The 16107-nt window shown below is 38.7% G+C and overlaps 1 protein-coding gene across 3 annotated transcripts in view; it reads right to left on the bottom strand.

Annotated features, from left to right (window-relative positions):
- Positions 1–16107, bottom strand: part of LOC128744465 (uncharacterized) — a 77187-nt gene that overhangs the window by 42749 nt on the left and 18331 nt on the right. The window contains exon 1 of one of the 3 annotated variants that reach the window (XM_053841499.1): positions 611–1270. The exons of the other annotated variants lie outside the window; for them this stretch is intronic. The gene's annotated coding sequence lies outside the window, so the exon portion shown is untranslated. Of the gene's footprint in view, positions 1–610; positions 1271–16107 lie in introns of those variants that run through there. 3 annotated transcript variants of the gene reach the window in all.

The raw sequence follows: 16107 nt of genomic DNA, 5'->3' as shown, positions 1-16107 counted from the left end.
TGTTTAGTTTATGATTGGTTTCTAAGAGAAACAATAAATTGGCTCTAGTTTTCCTGGAGCTGGAGTGTAATCAATTTCGAAAGAATAACAACAATACATATTAATCGTTCTGCTTGGCAGCGGATGTTTTGATTTTCATTCGTTAGTTTAGTTTTTCACACTTCGTGGAGTCGGATGTCCAATTTTTGAAGTCAGCAGATATTTTCTTCAATCAAATTTTGTTAAATTTTGCACCTGTCTTTAGTCTAGAATATTATGTCTGATACTGATACACAAAAATACAATCTAAGCATAGATTTCCCACAACGGTAACTAAACGTTCTGATTTTTTATATTGGTTCATAAACAACCACTCAGCAAAGTGTAAAGTAAAATAAAAATAAAGACCATTCTAAATAACGGTGTTATGACACGTTTGTGCCGCCCGTTTAATGTAAATTCTATTACATCCCTTCAGATCAATTTGAAATCGATAACCTTGGTTGAATGGACCGTTCGTGGAGGTGTTATAAATACACGATAGATACTTGCTAGTACAAACAAATAGCACACAGACAAAAACACACATACACAACATGCTGGACCACTAATAAATTCATTCTACACTCACTTTTATGGGGCTTGGCTGTTGAATGTAGGGTTTATTTTTAACACCAGACTTCGCTGGTATTACGAAATCTGCACTTGATATTCCTAGTTTCGTCCGCTGCGCTGTGCTGTGGCGTTGGTTTTGTTGGTGTTGTTGTTGTTATTATTATTATTGTTTATTTCGCTTCGTTGTTCAGCACTAAAAACACTAATTGAGCAAATGCGCTCTTGCTCACTTGCTTCTGAATGGCAGTTATATTAACATTACCGCTAGATTAACAACCGTTAGTTGTCACTCAACACAATTGCACACAAAAACACCTCCACAGCTTCCTCTAACACCCTTCCGGGGTGTGTGGTTTTTTTTAGTGATTTGTTGTTTTTTTTTGCTCTAACTTTCAACCACAACTGTGACTCATTCGGCTATACGCGCGACTATGAAAACAATCGAAGGACCGTAACGACGGCAAAACACATGTGGCTTTCAACATTGACCGAACCTTCGACGAAAGGAAATCTCCGAGCAGAACGCGTCAAACAATCGCTCTCAACAACGCACGGTAGAACCTGGGCACACTATTGGATGCGTTTACGATCTGCGACCGACTGATTTCGACCGGCAATTTGCGCTACGCTTCAGCTCGAATCGATAGCAGCAGCAGCAGCACCCACCGCTACCGAACGGCTGACGATGAACGGTTGTTTCTGTTCCGCCTCTGTTTGATGTATGTATCCACACGCGTAGGTGAGTCTGTATACACGCCAAGATGACGCGATTCCGCCTGGTGGCTGACGGACGGGTGTGTTTCGGCGAATACGGCCGAACCGCGCGCTGCTAAAATCACATGGTATTCCGCGTTCGCCGTTGTTCAGGTGTGTGTGCGGGTAAAATTTTAGAGGTTAGAAAAAAACGACGGATACGCTAAAAATTTGAAAAATATACACCACCCTGTCTGCCACCATTAGGAATTTGTAATAGCTGTGCATACAACACAGCAGTGAAGCATCCTCACTCACTGTAACGCTCGCTGGCTGTTGGCCGGCATCCATCCCACCGTGGCCGTGTTGGCATTCTTCGGTTCTGTTTGAATTTATCATTCGGTCCCAAGACCTGACCGCTGCTGGCTGATCGTGACCGAGAAAGGTGGATGTTTATTTTTGCGGCTTAGTGATTTTGCGCGAAGGACAACACAAAGGGTTTTGCTACTAAAAACTAAAAAGCAAGACTTTGGAGCACATCTGAACCAACAGTCAGCGACATCATCGTGCGTTGGATCGATTGTTGTGATGACACTAGTCTGCTCGTAAACTGTTGGAAACAAGTAATGAATGCTAATTTTCCTCATCCCAGTTACATACGTGGAATGAAACGATGATTTCAAGCAATACTTTCTGACTTGTCCATGGGGCAAATATGGTAGAAAACAACACTTTAATCACATTTTTAATATTGTGTTTCCAAATACAGAACCCAGAAATTTATAACTAGTGATATTTGGCAGGGCAGTCTTCAGAGAAATTTATCAAGACTTAGGTTTGATGTTTTCCTGACGTTTCGACACTTCATTGGTGCCTTTTCCAGGGGATAATATCATTTACGTCTTTTGTTCTATTTTGGGGAGTGTACATATTACGGTCATGGAAGATAGTAGTTGGTAGGGCAAATGATTTTGAATGGACCTAGTCGAATTCTGATCTTGAATGGACCTATTTTTAAATAAGAATTTTAGGATATAATTATCAAGTCTTTGTACTGTATTTAGCTTTTATGTTTATCTTTAATCATTTCTGAACGTAAATATACTAAAATTAGATTAAAACCACTTTATTGCCGCGCATTTAAAAGTAGCTGTTTTTCAGCGTTTTGGCAGTCACCATAGAGTATTTTCAAACTGTTACTACCCGGAACCCTTCTGGTTTGAAATAAAACAATACTCCTAAAATGATGCTAAAATATGTGTAATGTCAATTTAGGTATTTAAAAGTTCAGTAAAACCAGTAAAATCTTCAAATTCCTTAAAAATGTTAACCCCCTTTTTTTATCTTGAATGTACCTGGTATTGATTTTTGAATGGACCTAGTTTTGCGCTTCGAGACATCACTGACGGTAGCTATCATTGCCTACCACTAACGATCTCGTCGTTGTATATTCATTGAAACTGCTTGTTGTCACTATAGTATCTCCGTTTATAATTAATCTATAAGCACGGGATATTGAAAGTAGGCTTGATTTATAGCCTGAATAAAAACTTAATTATATTGATAAAACTAACTATCACTCATCCTTTTTCGTAGTTGCTTCATAGTGTTTGTACTGTACATTGTTCCCTCTAGTTTTGCCCTGGCAGCTGTTGTGGGTTCAAATCCGGTTATAATCTCTGATTACAGCTTGGTTCGACCCATGCACTATCCAGCATTGGACAAAAGATAGGAGTCACAACGACAACTTGTTAAGCATAGCTACCTATTACATCCCCCTTCCTTTCCACCCTTCCCCTTCATCCCCGGAAAAAATCCTTCTTCATTACTTTCCCTTACCGTCCCTTCATCAATTGTAGAATCATCGTTTCAAAAAAAAAAAAAAAAAAAAATATTATTCTCAGTATTTAACAAAAATTTTAATTTTTTTGATTAAAAGATAAAATGGATCAAAAGATAAGAGGGATACTAACTGCCTTCTGTTAAGGGGGCATAGTACCTTTTCAATTTTTTAAAACCTAAATTTTTTTACTGATTATTTCGAAAGATTAACATTTTGATCATATGTGTTTGACTGTCCTGCCGAAACCATAAAGTTTGGAATCATAAACCGTCGATAGCTCCACTTCGGTAATTTTTGTATTTTTTAGAAATGTTTAAAGTCAAGTTTTTCGCTTAAAACCATACTTTTATGTTTCAATGTCCGCCATTTTGTTATGTGTTCGAATTCTAAAAAAGGATGGATAATACACGAGATAATTTAATGTTCTTTCATGTCGTTTTGGAATTTTTCAATTCGGATAAGCCCCCCAGCGCCAATCCATGGTACCGCAATTCATGGTTTTTTTGAACGACTATCTTCAAGGAGCCGTAGGGGCAAGGGGAAGAGGTTCCCTTATGAAAACAAAATTGCAAATATTAGTATAAAATGCAATGCTTCGAATGCAAAAAAACCCGATTCAATTTGTCTTTCGCGTTATCGAGAAAAAATTATTTGAAATTAGGCAAAAAATATGGTGTAAAAGGTACTATGCCCCTTAAAAAAGAGCTATTTTTGCTTCATTTGCATTTAGCACAAAACCAGTTACACTTAAATTTTTCAATTGGATTTTACGTATTTGTTTTAGCACGAAGCAAAAGTGTAATCTTTATAATCTATATGAGTAATCTATATAAGTAGAGTAAAATTTTCCCAATTCGTTCGCTCTATGTAAAAAGAAATCCCAAATTATGCTAAACGGGACAATTCTTGTATCATTAAAAGTAATGCACAGAAGAATGAAACAAGTTATTTGAGAATACAATTCTGAAGATTTATATATAGCTTTATTGTATAGGAAACTCTAATATTGGAACTTCGAATTGAGTTACGAAGCTAATATTCCAAACTCTATTTAAAGTGGTTATCCCTGCTTAACTATCTACGGGCAACATCGTAAAAATGGTTGGAATCAAAAATTTTTTCTCATGGACAAATAACGTCCTGTATTTTCCATATAAATACAGCAAAAAGTTTTGCTGTAAGTTTTAGTTTTGACAAAACTCAAATGAGAAATAGTTTAAACACGTTAATCAAGCATATACCAAAGCTGCAAAACACCTTTAGCGCGCTGACCGAAAACCCTAAGGCCAATAAAATTCAACCGGATCCTGTAGTCACAAAATCAGACTCGCCTGAGTAAAAAGAAGTAGCCACTTCTGATGGTTGATAACGCCAACTTCCTCACCCTCGTGAAACTTTGTGATGGCCAACCGTCCTACAAAATTACCCGGTTTGGCAATAAAATCATCTGTGCGTCAATTGAGGATTTAGAAATTAGGTAAAGGCCTGGATAATGATATGGTGCAAAAAATATAAAATTTGGATCAATATCTGGACCATTTTCGAACTGGATATGCCTAAAAAAATAATATTGTATTTGATAATTTTCTAAATAGTTTAGTTAAAATAATTATGAGGCTCAGAATAAAGTAAAATTAGGCCATTACAAATATTTTATAAAGTTTTTGTCCTTCCGGTGTTGGGACACTAAGGGGGGGGGGAGGGTAACAAAGTGAATTTTTTAATCGAGCAAAAAACATGGGTTTGAAGCATTTTTATTTAAAGTTTAAGCGTGAAAACCAAATCTGTTTATGCTTTTAATATATACGTTATTATTTTCCATGCAAAAATGTACGAAAAGAAGACAAAAATGAGAGAATTTTTGTTGGACGATTTTCGGAAACTCCGAATTCGAATTTCCATTTCTGTTTCGTGCTAGAAGTGTTAAGTACACTCATTTTTCGAGTTTTTCAGGCTGATTTTATACTCATATCCTACAAATTTTTTTTAGCCCCCGATTTTTCAAGCCAATTTCCAAAGAGGGGGGGGGGGGGGTAACAAAAACTTAAAAAATATTTTGCAAAGGCCTTATATTCCGCCGATAAGTAAGCAGGTTGACTTCACATCACCTTTTGGTCGATTGACAGATAGATTAAAAATCAGTTTAGTAAAATATTCAAAATCATGCAACCGGACTAACGTTGTACTACGTCATCCGTGGTTGTATCTTATACACAACCCCTCTGATTTTTTTCTTGGAGGATGTAAAGTTTTCTTTAAGCACCTCTCCCCTCTGACTTGTGACAAAATTAATACCTCCTTGTCCACCGAAATTAAGTGAGCCTGAGATCTAAAATATTCATTTTTGAAACTTCCTATTTTCTACCTGGTACAGTTCTTCATCGACTATCATTTAAAATTAAAACCTAGTATCTAACCTTACCTTTAAACCTAGTAGAATTACCAAGTCTAATTTTTTCAAGCACCAGAACGCTTTCGAATTTGACAACAAATGCGTGTCGCCTATGTTGCCCAAATCGAAACCGTGGCAAAATCTAGACCATTTTTTAACTGAAAAAATTGCATATAAATGTGTCAAAAATTGAATAATTACCACTAATTAACGAATTTTTCACGATTGCAACGGCTTTATATTCAAAATGTTCGACAGGGGCTCTCGCAAACCTTTAGATACTTTGCAGTAAGACGTATTCCTACGTCAGTAAAAGTCTGATCTTTCGAAATATGCAGTCACTAAATAAAAACTCGAACCCCACTGTATTTGATAAACTACGTTTAATACAAGTTATATTACATATTTTTAATGAATGGTTTAAATTTTTGAAACTAATAGGCGACATAATTTTTTTTGACGTGGAAATCGTTTCAACTATATCTTAACAACAGGTAATAATAAATAAATCTATACCTATAAAGAAGGATTTCTGTCTGTCTGTCTGTCTGTCTGTCTGTCTGTCCGTATGTTCCTTATAGAATCGAAAACTACTGAACCAATCGGCATGAAAATATGCATGTAGAGGGTTTTTGGGGCCAGGAAAGGTTTTAGTGATGGTTAGAAACCCCTCCCCCCACTCCCACTGGGGGGCTCCCATACAAATGAAACACAAATTCGGTGACAAGAATTTATTCTATGGTAAATTGAGACCCCTCCCCTCTTTATAAGGGGAATTACAACTCCTCTCCTCTTTAAAAGGGGGGGCTTCCATACAAATTTCCTCATAACTCGAGAACTAATCAAGCAAATGGAACCAAATTTGGCATGTGAAGGTTTTCGAGGGCAAGAATATTTTCTATAGTAAATTAGGACCCCTCCCCACTTTAAGAGGGGGGCTCCTGTACCAAAGAAACACAATTTTCCTCATAACTCGAGAAGTAATTAAGCAAATGGAACCAAATTTGGCATGTGGTTGTTTTTGGAGACAAAAATTTTTTCTATGATGAATTGGGACCCCTCCCCGTTTTAGGAGGGGGTATCCTATACACATGAAATACAAATTTCCTCATAACTGAAAAACTAATCAAGCAAATGGAACAAAAGTTGGCATGTGGAAGTTTTCGAGGGCAAGAATATTTTCTCTGGTGAATAAGGACCCCTTCCCACTTTAAGAGGGGGGGCTCCTATACAAACGAAATACAAATTTCCTCATAACTCGAGAACTAATCAAGCAAATGGAACAAAATTTGGCACGTGGGTGTTTTTGGAGACAAAATTTTTTCTATGATAAATAAGGACCCCTCCCCACTTTAGGAAGGGGGGCTCCCATACAAATAAAATGCAAATTTCCTCATAACTCGAGAATTAATCAAGCAAATGGAACCAAATTTGGCTTGTGAAAGTTTTCTAGGGCATGAATATTTTCTATGGTGAATTAGAACCCCTCCCCACTTTAAGAGGGGGGGCTCCTATACAAACGAATTACAAATTTCCCCATAACTCGAGAACTAATCAAGCAAATGGAACCAAATTTGACACGTGGGTGTTTTTGGAGACAAAAATTTTTTCTATGATGAACTGGGACCCCTCCTCACTTTAGGAGGTGGGGCTCCTATACAAATGAAATACAAATTTCCTCATAACTCGAGAGCTAATCAAGCAAATGAAACCAAATTTGGCATGTGAAAGTTTTCGAGGGCAATAATATTTTCTATGGTGAATTAGGACCCCTCCCAACTGTAAGAGGGGGGGCTCCTATACAAACGAAATACAAATTGCCTCATAACTCGAGAACTAATCAAGCAAATGGAACCAAATTTGGCACGTGGGTGTTTTTGGAGACAGAAATTTTTTCTATGATGAATTGGGACCCCTACCCACTTTAGGAGGGGGGGCTCCCATACAAATGAAATTCAAATTTCCTCATAACTCGAGAACTAATCAAGCAAATAGAACCAAACTTGGCATGTGGAGGTTTCTGGAGGCAAAACTATTTTCTATGGTGAATTAGGACCCCTCCCAACTTTAAGAGGGGGTGCTTCTACACAAATGAATTACAAATTTCCCCATAACTCGAGAACTAATCAAGCAAATGGAACAAAATTTGGCACGTGGGTGTTTTTGGAGACAAAATTTTTTCTATGATAAATAAGGACCCCTCCCCACTTTAGGAAGGGGGGCTCCCATACAAATAAAATGCAAATTTCCTCATAACTCGAGAATTAATCAAGCAAATGGAACCAAATTTGGCTTGTGAAAGTTTTCTAGGGCATGAATATTTTCTATGGTGAATTAGAACCCCTCCCCACTTTAAGAGGGGGGGCTCCTATACAAACGAATTACAAATTTCCCCATAACTCGAGAACTAATCAAGCAAATGGAACCAAATTTGACACGTGGGTGTTTTTGGAGACAAAAATTTTTTCTATGATGAACTGGGACCCCTCCTCACTTTAGGAGGGGGGGCTCCTATACAAATGAAATACAAATTTCCTCATAACTCGAGAGCTAATCAAGCAAATGAAACCAAATTTGGCATGTGAAAGTTTTCGAGGGCAATAATATTTTCTATGGTGAATTAGGACCCCTCCCAACTGTAAGAGGGGGGGCTCCTATACAAACGAAATACAAATTGCCTCATAACTCGAGAACTAATCAAGCAAATGGAACCAAATTTGGCACGTGGGTGTTTTTGGAGACAGAAATTTTTTCTATGATGAATTGGGACCCCTACCCACTTTAGGAGGGGGGGCTCCCATACAAATGAAATTCAAATTTCCTCATAACTCGAGAACTAATCAAGCAAATAGAACCAAACTTGGCATGTGGAGGTTTCTGGAGGCAAAACTATTTTCTATGGTGAATTAGGACCCCTCCCAACTTTAAGAGGGGGTGCTTCTACACAAATGAAATACAAATTTCCTCATAATTCGAGAACTAATCAAGCAAATGGAACCATATTTGGCATGTGGGTGTTTTTGGAGGCAACCATTATTTCTATGATGAATAAGGACCCCTTACCTTTTTAAGAGGGGGGCTCTCATACAAACGAAATACAAATTTCCTCATAACTCTAGAACTAATCAAGCAAATGGAACCAAATTTATCATGTGGGTGTTTTTGGGGGCAAGAATATTTTCTATGGTATATTTTCTATGGATTTCCCCACTTTAAGAGGGGGGGGGCTCCTATACAAATGAAAAACAAATTTCCTCATAACTCGAGAACTAATCAAGCAAATGAAACCAAATTTGACATGTAAGTGGTTTTGGACGCAAGATTTTTTTCTATGGTGAATTGAGACCCCTCTCTTCTTTAGAAAGCGAGTTATGGCCCATCTCCTCTTTAAGAGGGTAAGCTTCCATACAAATGAAATGCAAATTTCCTCTTATCTCGAGAACTAATCAATCAAATGGAACTAAATTTGGCATGTGGGAGTTTTAGATGGCATAAATTTTTTCTATGGTGAATTACGACCCCTTCCCCTTTTAACCTTCCTAGTGCATTGGGGTCGTTTTCGACCCATCGGCATACTTACAAAGCTTGATACTCAGTAACGGCACGAGCTAGAGACTTGAAATTTTCTGACTTTTCCTAACTTTGGAAAATTAGCATTGTGGGGGAGTTTCAGCTTTCAGCGACTTCTAGAAGAGCCACAGCAAAAAAAGTTACATATTATGCATTAAGGGTCGAAAACGACCCAAGTTTTGAAATTGCTCTTATTCATCCATTTTCAATCCGAATTTCGTTTTCTTTACCTCGTTTGAAAGATATGGCCAAAAACTAGCACCCAAGGTATGTTGGGGAATATTTGTTGACTGATGGCCACTTCTGCGTCGGTTCCGGAACACCCACTACCAGGTGCCGGGGAACATTTTTATATTTTGAGATAATTCATTTTGCGGCACATCAAATCACATTGGCTTGATAAAATAAGACTAGTGGAAGTACAATGGGGACATTTTGGACCCGAATGGCCACTTCCCCATCGGTTACGGAACATCCGGTACCTGGTTTTTGACGCCATTTTTGAATTTTAGGATGATTTCTATTGCGGCACGTCAAATTTCATCTCATTGATAACATAAGACTATTGAAAGTATAATAAACACATGTTGAAGACAAATGGCCACATCAGCATCGGTCCTGGAACATCCGGTACCCGGTTTTTGGGGACATTTTTGTATTTTAGGATAACTCATAATGCGACATATCAAATCACATCGGCTTGATAAAATAAGACTGATGGAAGTAAAACAATGTCATTTAGAAGCCAAATGGCCACTTTACCATCGGTACTGGGTCATCCGGTACCAGTTACGGGGGACATTTTTGGCTTTTGAGATAATTCACCATGCGGCACCTCAAATCACATCCCGTTGATAAAATAACAACAATGGAAGTGTAATGGGGCGTCAGTCGCATATAATCCGGTACCCGGTATTTATAATGAACCGTAAAACGGGGTAATTACCTGTAATTACCCTGTAATCCAAAAATGTCCCCAAAACCCGGATACCGGATAGTCCGGAACCGATGGTGAAATGGTAATTTTGGCTCCACAATTTTTCCAACGTACTTCCATTAGTGTTATTTCATCAAGCCAATGTGATTTGATGTGGCGCATGATGAATTATCCTATCCAAAAATGTTCTCATAAACCGTGCACCCGATGTTCCGGAACTGATGATGAAATGGCCATTTGTCTTCAAATGGTCCCCATAGCTCTTGTAACTGTTTTATTTGATCAAGGCGTTGTGATTTGATGTGCCGCAAGATGAATTATTTCATAATCCAAAAATATCCCGCGGAACCAGGTACCGGATGTTCCGGAACCGATAGTAAAATGGCCATTTGGCTTCTAAATGACCTTGTTTTATTTTCATCAGTCTTATTTAATCAAGCCGATGTGATTTGATGTGTCGCAAGATGGGTTATCCTAAAATACAAAAATGGCCCCAAAACCCGGGTACCGGATGTTCCGGGACCAATGCTGATGTAGCCATTTGCCTTCAAAATGTCTTTATTATACTTTCAATAGTCTTACGTTATCAAGCTGATGTAATTTGACGTGTCGCAAGATAAATCATCCTAAAATTTAAAATTGTTCTCAAAAACCGGGTACCGGATGTTCCAGAACCAATGAGGAAATGGCCGCTTGGGTCCAAAATGTTCCCATTGTACTTCCATTAATCTTATTTTATCAAACCAATGTGATTTGATGTGCCGCAAAATGAATTATCTCAAAATATAAAAATGTTCCCCGGGACCTGGTAGTGGGTGTTCCGGAACCGACGCAGAAGTGGCCATCAGTCAACAAATATTCCCCAACATACCTTGGATGCTAGTTTTTGGCCATAGCTTTCAAACGAGGTAAAGAAAACGAAATTCGGATTGAAAATGGATGAATGAGAGCAATTTCAAAACTTGGGTCGTTTTCGACCCTTAATGCATAATATGTAACTTTTTTCTAATGCATTAGGAAGGTTAAGAGGGGAGCTCCCATACAAATGAAATTCAAATTTCCTTATAACTTGAGAACTAATCAAGCAAATGGAATCAAATTTGGCATGTGGGAGATTTTGGAGTCTTGAATTTTTTTTACGATAGTTAGAGACCTCTCACCCCTGTGGTAGGGGGATATGGACTCTCATACAAATAAAACAGAAATGTTTGCGAAACTCAAAAACTAATCGAACTCGAGAAATTCGAGACTCTTCCATAAAACATTAGTCAATACAAGACCACAAAAACTATCTATAGTAACACTAGATCATTCAGGACGAGACGGTCGCGAGTGTTGCCGGTGACCCGCCGTCGGAAGCGCCGCCCACTGGGGGGCTTGCAAAACTCGAGATTGTGACAAAGATCATCCGAGATTCATGATTTATGTACAACACAGGTTAATTTGTGGCAATACGAAGTTTGTCGGGTCAGCTAGTTCCCAATATACAAATGTCACACACAGATACATACACAACGCATATCAAGTCACTGAAACATTCTTCAATTGTTGGGCTGACATAAAAACAAGACCCTCGGCGACTGTGACCGATTTCAAATTTTTCAACCGACTTTTATACCTTTCTAACAGAGTATAAGAAAGGTAAAAGCTGTTCAACCTTGTGTCCTATTAATAAATAACAGTAGTATAGTTGTACTATTAAAAAAAATTCTTTGATATTATATTGTTCATTTACATAGAAGAAACTATGACAATCCTAATTTAGGTCCATTCAAAAAACAAAAATAGGTCCAATTCAAGATCATGTTAGGTCCATTCAAGATCAAAAAAAGGCTTTGGCAAAAAACGATATATTTAATAAAAGTTTCATCAATTATACATTTTTAAAGTACTGATAATGTAGAAAATATGTGGTACTTTCCAACAAATAGTAATATCACCACATATTATTCATAAATGACGAGTAAATTGAGCAGGAGTGCGAGCAGTGGTGTTACAAAGCGCTAAATAGGTCCATTCAAGATCAATTACCCTATATAAGTTTGAATTATTAAAAAAACTTTTTCCTGCTTTGTAACTGTACTGCGAACACTAAGCACTTCTTTTTGAAAAAGACACCAACAAAGTATCGAAACGTCGGGAAAACATCAAACCTAAGTTTTGATAAATTTCTCTGAAGACTGCCAAATATTCATAGTCACATAAAAAACACGACAGGATGTTCACTCATCCACTCTAACACATTCCAAATGTAGTCCGAATTTGAAAAGTATTACGAAACACGCCTTGCTAAGCCGAACGGTCATATGTCTTCATTAGAACAATTATCACTTTATCGAAGGCATCGAACGATCCCGTTCTATTTCTAAACTTTGGATTCGTTCGAGCAGTTTTCAAGCTAGCTTTTTAAAAGCTGATGCATGCCTGTATGTATCTGTGTTACCACGATTGGACTGCCGGCCTGTACTAAACAAACCTATGAATATCCGATGAAAACAAAAACGGTGAATTGCCGGAACATCACAACAGATGATGCTCTCTTGCTTCGAGTCACGAAAACCGGGCGGAACCACCGTTAATGTGATCATTTGTCACACGTCACACACCCAGAACGGAAAATTTTTACCGAATTATAAGTTCATCTGATTGTCTATGCGAAGATCAAGGGCTGGGTAGCTGAATTTTATCGCCTAGTTAGCATAATTACAACACATTTACAGTCCTAAATTTGGCTTTTCATTTTAAAAATAATCTAGAATTGATGCTTTTCGATAAAAAAATTAATATTTAAGCAAATCAGGGTTCCAAACTATTTCAGATATGAATAGTTGATCTTTTATTTTAGAGGCTTTCAGCCTGCGGCTGGCTTAGTTTAATCGCTTGATTTTGTATAAATAGTATCAATGGAATTTGACACCTTAAAATAAACCCTGCTTTGAACGAGTTTTCTTTTTTTTTTGCTTGTCGGTTATCTGGATCGTGGTGGCCGATCAAATAAAAACTCGCCACGCGGTGTAATCGGTAAAGCTTCAAAATAATAGCGAAATAAATGCCGGCTATACGCAAATATGATTTGCTTTGCCAAAATCACTCTTCGTGCATTAACTTTTTGGCACAATAACCAAATATTGCAATTTGAACCCCATTATGTATTCACGGATGACGGAACGAATAAATGATTGAAATACTTAATTTTTTGTGATGAGACTCGAGCAAAAGTTATAATTTCGCTTTAAGACACATTCGAAAGCATGACCAGCTCACACCCCACCTGGTCTGGTCTAAACTTAGTCGGTTAAATTTTCTGAGGCGTGAAATCTCGCCTTCAATCAAAAAAGGAAGCTAACAATAAGCCAGTTCACCCGGTCAGTTAATAGTCTGTTGATCAGGTTACGCTTTTTCATCCTCAAACGGTCTACAATGAGTGTTACGATCAAAATTTTGTCGTCTTAACTTGATGCATTTTTTTTTTCAATCGTGCATTTAAAGTCGTCAACGCCACTGTCGGTCCATGCAAAGTGATGCCTCTATTTTGTTTCGTACATTTGAGTAATTCTCGTTGGAACGTAGCAACTACTGACACGAGGTCTTCAAATGTTGTAGCTTTTGCACTTGTTTGTTTGGAGCTAGTGGAAAAACGAGAATTACACTTTCAATACCTCAAGACAGTGGACCCCTCGTTCGTCAAGGGGCTGGGCAGCTATCAAAAAGTTATATTTTAGCAAAACTTGGCAACTTCATCTTTATGTTACTTAAATTAGCTAATGTTCGCCTTGTGCGTCGTTCTCCAGGTTAGGGACGGTTTATGCCGATGATCCCACTGACTGTACGGATTGGCGTTTCTTTACCAAGTAGGGTAATCAACGTATTTTGAACCCCATCAGCAGCCGTACATAATTTGGTCACTTACAGCAAAACTAAATGGAAGTGTCCAAATTATATACAGCTGCTGATGGGTTCCAAAATAGGTTGGTTACCCTATGCGGCTGGATCCCAGATTAGGGGCGGTATACAACAGCGATTGATCCGAAGCTGGCGGCAGACCTGTCTGCGAGATTAGGCATCGCAGTCCTAGTAAGGCGCCATGCTTAAAAAGTTCATACTACGAAAAATTTGGGAAATGAACAACAGCGGAATAATCAGTATGAACCTAGGCGAACGGAAAAGGACAATGATTATTGGAAACTTGGTACTTGGAGTGTCAGCACTCTACTTGAACCGGTACGCGCGGGTATCTAGCAAGAGAGCTGCAGAAGATGAAGGTCGTGGTTACAGCCATGCGAAGGACGAATACGGCAGAACGCAAATTCCGAGCAGTACATCCTATCGCGAGTATAACATGACATTCAAGTATCACCTCTACTACAGTGGTGGTAACAAAACAGAGTATGGAGTCGGATTTGTATAACATGGAAAACGTATGAAGCGTGTCATTAGGTGCAGGCCCATTAACCCAGTATAACGCGGGCTCTATTGAAATCACGTATTACATTTCATACGCTAGGACGTAATGAGTTAATATCCATTAATGCGTGTTGAGGATTAAGGGCAAATTCTTTAACTACAGCCTAATAAATGTGTTCGCACTAACGAACGTGAAACCCGATGACGTTTCAAAAGAGCATGTGAAGAGTGCCGATACAAACGCATAGGCCGGACGCGAAAAGTTCTTCCGGCCCGTTACTGGTAGAGAAAGCATCCATCTTACCATAAACGACAATGGCCTGGGGCTAATCAACTTCGCTGCAGCCAGAAAAAATGGCTATCTGTAGCACCTATTTTGCACAATGAAACATTCTGAAGCACACCATAGCCATACTACTATGATGGACAAAATTGATAATCTGCCTACACACTGGGCTAATGCTATTTCCATTGATAATTCATACAAAACACCAATTTTATCCAATCATTGGCCATCATTGGCTGGTAAACGAAGAAGAGGTTCAAACGGTAAATCAATTTCAATAGCTGCTCAACGGGATCCTATTGTACGTGGAACAAAAGATTTAAATTTTTGCGATCCTTCCATCTCTAGCATCATGTCTGATTTATGCCCGCCCAAATTTTGGTAATACATCGCCGTACTGAACCCGAAAACTACAACGTATGTTGTTAAGCAGCTTGTACACCATTGCTTGAAAATTGACGATGACATCGAAGCTGTTAAACTTGTACCTAAAGATGCAAATATCTCCACATAGTTTAATATATCCTTCAAAATCGGTTTGGACGCATCTCTCAAAGAATTGGTTCTCCAACCTTCTTCTTGGCCGAAAAACTTGCGATTCCGGGAGTTCTCTGACTATGGTCGTAGGAGAACTGGAATGCACCTCAGAAAAGCAATACGGGAGATCGTCATCGCTTTAACACAACCATTGACGTCTCCACCGCTGCTAGCCATCCCGACAATGTAATTGATAGCGGACGAGAGATCTTCCAGCTTGCCCGTTCAGGCAAGTACCCTAACAATACAGAACATACGCCTCCCGTTGATCAATCCGTACGTTTCAGCTGCCGCACATCTTTATTTACGTTATTGTAAAATCAGTCGACTTCTTCTCAGTGCCTGGGACGGCAACAAGAAAACATCATGGAAGACCTCGGTCCGCTTGTAACAGTCCAACATTATGTAATCGACCTCGGTCCAAACCGTCCCAGTTCTGTTTGCGAATCTGGATTCGAGGCCTTTCACCTTGGTAAAGCGACTTCTGCGGCAAGTATGATAATTACTGTGATATGATGATGATGAAGTATGGAAATCGAGACCGACAAAGAAGATACGACTAAACATTCGGTGGTTATTACTGAAGGAGTTGCTGCAGAGTACGCTCGGATTGGTGAAGACGTTGAAGAAAATCCGAACGAGCAGTGGAAGCACATCCACAATGCGATCAGTACAATAGCGCGAGAAGTGTTGGGTACTACTGCTGCAGCCACTTCCAATGAGTGGTTTGACGCAAAGTGCCAACGAGTGACTGATGAGAAGAATCGAGCCAGATGTTACATATTGGCTGCAACTGTGACACGCTAAAGAGAGATACCGAGATTCTAGAGCTTCCGAAAAGGGATTTCACC

This window comes from Sabethes cyaneus, chromosome 3, assembly GCF_943734655.1.
Source record: "Sabethes cyaneus chromosome 3, idSabCyanKW18_F2, whole genome shotgun sequence".
NCBI lineage: Eukaryota > Metazoa > Arthropoda > Insecta > Diptera > Culicidae > Sabethes > Sabethes cyaneus.
This window is presented reverse-complemented; position numbering and strand designations above follow the sequence as displayed.